This window comes from Bubalus bubalis, chromosome 4 (assembly GCF_019923935.1).
Source record: "Bubalus bubalis isolate 160015118507 breed Murrah chromosome 4, NDDB_SH_1, whole genome shotgun sequence".
NCBI classification, from domain to species: Eukaryota; Metazoa; Chordata; class Mammalia; order Artiodactyla; family Bovidae; genus Bubalus; species Bubalus bubalis.
The window spans coordinates 88,854,579-88,858,113 of record NC_059160.1 but is presented as its reverse complement, the minus strand read 5'-3'; the positions used below and the strand labels follow the sequence as shown (position 1 = coordinate 88,858,113).

The 3,535-nt window shown below is 42.9% G+C and overlaps 1 pseudogene; it reads right to left on the bottom strand.

The window, feature by feature from the left end:
- Nucleotides 1–2,196: 2,196 nt before the first annotated feature.
- On the bottom strand, nt 2,197–3,038 carry LOC102415517 (annotated as a pseudogene).
- Nucleotides 3,039–3,535: the final 497 nt, after the last annotated feature.

Below are 3,535 nucleotides of genomic sequence, written 5' to 3'. Positions count from 1 at the left end.
CATTACCGTCTCCCGGAGTTCACTCAGACTCACGTCCATCGAGTTGGTGATGCCCTCCAGCCATCTCATTCTCTGTCTTCCCCTTCTCCTCCTGCCCCTAATCCCTCCCAGCATCAGAGTCTTTTCCAATGAGTCAACTCTTCGCATGAGGTGGCCAAAGTACTGGAGTTTCAGCTTTAGTATCATTCCTTCCAAAGAAATCCCAGGGCTGATCTCCTTCAGAATGGACTGGTTGGATCTCCTTGCAGTCCAAGGGACTCTCAAGAGTCTTCTCCAACACCACAGTTCAAAAGCATAGCAAAATGGCTGTCTGGGGAGGCCTTACAAATAGCTGTGAAAAGAAGAGAAGCGAAAAGCAAAGAAGAAAAGGAAAGATATAAGCATCTTAATGCAGAATTCCAAAGAATAGCAAGAAGAGATAAGAAAGCCTTTTTCAGCGATCAATGCAAAGAAATAGAGGAAAACAACAGAATGGGAAAGACTAGAGATCTCTTCAAGAAAATTAGAGATACCAAGGGAAAATTTCATGCAAAGATGGGCTTGATAAAGGACAGAAATGGTATGGACCTAACAGAAGCAGAAGATATTACGAAGAGATGGCAAGAATACACAGAAGAACTCTACAAAAAAGATCTTCACGACCCAGATAATCACGATGGTGTGATCACTGACCTAGAGTCAGACATCCTGGAATGTGAAGTCAAGTGGGCCTTAGAAGCATCACTACAAACAAAGCTAGTGGAGGTGATGGAATTCCAGTTGAGCTATTTCAAATCCTGAAAGATGATGCTGTGAAAGTGCTGCACTCAATATGCCAGCAAATTTGGAAAACACAGCAGTGGCCACAGGACTGGAAAAGGTCAGTTTTCATTCCAGTCCCAAAGAAAGGCAATGCCAAAGAATGCTCAAACTACCGCACAATTGCACTCATCTCACACGCTAGTAAAGTAATGCTCCAAATTCTCCAAGCCAGTCTTCAGCAATATGTGAACTGTGAACTTCCTGATGTTCAAGCTGGTTTTAGAAAAGGCAGAGGAACCAGAGATCAAATTGCAAACATCCACTGGATCATGGAAAAAGCAAGAGAGTTTCAGAAAAACATCTATTTCTGCTTTATTGACTATGCCAAAGCCTTTGACTGTGTGGATCACAATAAACTGTGGAAAATTCTCTTTCTTTAATTTCCTCTTATTATTACCATTCTCCATTGTGGCTCATGTTCTCTCATCTGGTTAAATTGTCTTCCCTCTCATTCTCTATTGCTCATGTTCTCTCTCTCTCTTGCCTGAAGCGGATCATATATACATGATTATTTGGTACACTAGGTAGCTTTCTGTTAGCTCTCAATCCCACGCTTGTCTTGTATACTTGGTTTTATATTACCAGGACTAGACCACTACAGAGGACATTTCCCAAGGACATTTCTATTACTGCTGGCTTCTGATTAGCCTCAGCCAGTGAGAAGTATGGGCAGAAACTAAAAGAGACAGCTAATACGGTTCTGATGGAGGAAAGGTAGCGTCCCTTCAGTACTCCCAGCATCAGCGGCACTTTTCCATGCTCATGGCCTGCCACCTGGCCTCAGTACTTCCTCAGCACCTAACAGTGGTGCCCCCAGTGAGACAGCAGGGTTGAGCCATCCTCAGAGTGGATTCCCTCCCTTTTGCCACCAGTCAAAGGTGCCAGGAAAGGTACAGAGAATGGGTAACATCTGCTTTGCTTTAATAGCATACCCCCTCTCTCAGTAATTCCTGGCTTCTATATTTTCTCCAAATCCCTCTCCAATTTAAGCTCAATCCCAACCCTGAGTCTAAAATTTATGACTCTTTATTATCAGTGACCTTGCCTCTTTTATTTCTAGTAAAACTCCCCCTATAAATCTCAGATTCAGATAAGAATTCAGGTTCTAGACAATTTTCTCAGTGCTAATCTCAATGGGAATGTTTCATAAATAAAAAAGAGAATTAATCTGTACCAAATTATCTCAATCTCCTGGACTGAAATAATTAACTGATGCATTGCTTTGTCCCTGAGCAAACTGACTGAACAAAAACAGCAAGTAGCTCTTGGATTTTCTCAATAATTTCAAATGAAACAGGTTCTTGTAAGATATTTTGTCATATCTGTTATGAACTAAGAAAAGTTTTCCTCAACTTGTTATTCAAACATCTGATGAGATGCTTTTGCATTTCCCAGTCATTCCCTACCTGTTCTCTGCTGTCTGAAATGCTGTAAGCCTTTTTGCCACATTCTTTTCAGAGCTTCTTTTACTTCCTTGTTCTTCAGGCTGTAGACAAGGGGATTCACTAGGGGAGTGACCACACTGTACTGCAGGGAAAAAATCAACTCCAGCGGGGAACTTAAGGTTGGCATGAGATAGCGAAGAAAAGCAGATCCATAGAAGAAGCTCACTGCAGTGAGGTGGGAAGAACAGGTAGAGAAGGCCTTCCTTCTGCCTGCAGTGGAGCTGATGTTCAGGATGGTGGAGACAATGCGGGCATATGAGAAGAAGACCAGGAGTAAAGTTCCAGAAGCATGCACAATGGTGGAGAACCCCAGGACTGAAAAGTTGATGGAGATATCAGAGCAAGAGAGAGAGAATAGAGATGACAGCTCACAGCTGAAGTGAGGCATGACATGTGCCCCACAGAAGTCCAAGCTCAAAGTCATGAGGGTGTTAATGAGAGCATCCAGAAAGCCCAGTCTCCAGGAGAGCCATACTAGATCACATATAAACATAGCTGTTTACTCATCAGCTGGCCATAGAGCAAAGGGTGACAGATGGCAGTGTAGTGGTCATAAGCCATGACAGAGAGCATGAAGGCTTCCGTCCCTGCCATGGAAAACACAAAAAAAGCCTGGGCAAGGCAACCTTCTACTGAAATTGATTTCTTCTGAGACGGGAGATTCTCTAGCATCTTGGGCACAGTGACTGAAGTTAAACAAAGATCCAGGAAAGAGAGGTGACTGAGGAAGAAGTACATGGGTGAATGGAGGTGTGATTCCATCCTGATGACAGTCATCATCATCAGATTCCCTATCAGGGTTAGGAGGTTCTGTAATGGTGCTATGGTTTCCTAAAGCCATGAGAGAAGGTGTTCCACTGGAATGAAAGCAGAAAGAAGTGTGATGTATTCACCTCCTCTTCATGCCATCTCAGAGTTCTTATTTCATTCCATGCACACATATGTCTCTCTCAGCCTGCTCATCTTTTACAAGGAGTTAAAAAAAAAGTCTTCCTCCTTTCCCCAAATTCTTATTTGACTCAATTGCCAGCTGTTTAACTCCTGGAAACATGAGCCAGTCCATCTATCTATGTTCTTTCCCTTTGTGGCTCCTCTACCAAAATAGCTCTGGAGAACTTTATTTAATTTTTCAGTCTAGTCTATGACTAACTGGTTTCATCTTGAACTATCCCTTGTGATTTGTTTTTTTCAGCTGTACTGCATGGCTTGCAGGATCTTAGTTCCTTGACCAGGGATTGAACCCACACCCTCTGCAGTGAAAACGCAGAGTCCTAACCACTGGACCCCTA